Source organism: Penaeus monodon, chromosome 27 (genome assembly GCF_015228065.2).
Source record: "Penaeus monodon isolate SGIC_2016 chromosome 27, NSTDA_Pmon_1, whole genome shotgun sequence".
Taxonomy (NCBI): Eukaryota; Metazoa; Arthropoda; class Malacostraca; order Decapoda; family Penaeidae; genus Penaeus; species Penaeus monodon.
Genome location: NC_051412.1, coordinates 3,345,683 through 3,346,229, shown reverse-complemented (window position 1 = coordinate 3,346,229; position 547 = coordinate 3,345,683). Strand labels below are relative to the sequence as shown.

Sequence of the window (547 nt, the reverse complement as noted above, 5' to 3'; positions counted from 1 at the left end):
TAAGTTTCATCATAACTAGTTATATTACATCTAAACACATCAATTCTTATTTTTTTTTAAACGACGATTTTCCGCCCCGCCCACTTCTGTTTAAGCATATCTGGGATCTTGGTTCCTGAAACGAAGCCACTTGTGCATGCATTCGGAGCAGTGGGCACGTTCATTAAAATCTTGCCAGGGTAAAATCCCAGGGAACTTGGGATTACCTATTCTGTAGATCGAGCGCTTCAACTGCGAATGCATAATATATTTGCATAAGTTATTAAAGCGCTAGACTCGCGAATTCCTGTCCTTTTCGCATCCACGGAATTTGAATAAATGAGAGGAAGAGGGTTTCCTCCATTAGTGCCATGAATGAACGCGGCCAGACAGCAAATGCCTCGGTTAGGACACTTAAGCGAGTTAACATGGCAGCTTAGAGGGAGGTTGTCTCCTGCTTGGAACAGCCGCTGCACTTCCCCCGAGTTAACCACCTTGCTGATATTGTTAAGAAAATTGCGACCACAAGGATGGATTACATGATCTTGCGGAATTATCCTGCACATTT

The 547-nt window shown here is 43.3% G+C and overlaps 1 protein-coding gene across 1 annotated transcript in view; it reads right to left on the bottom strand.

The window, feature by feature from the left end:
• LOC119590549 (gamma-aminobutyric acid receptor subunit gamma-4-like) overlaps positions 1–547 on the bottom strand; it is a 24,606-nt gene that overhangs the window by 3,873 nt on the left and 20,186 nt on the right. The gene's annotated exons all lie outside the window — the stretch shown is intronic.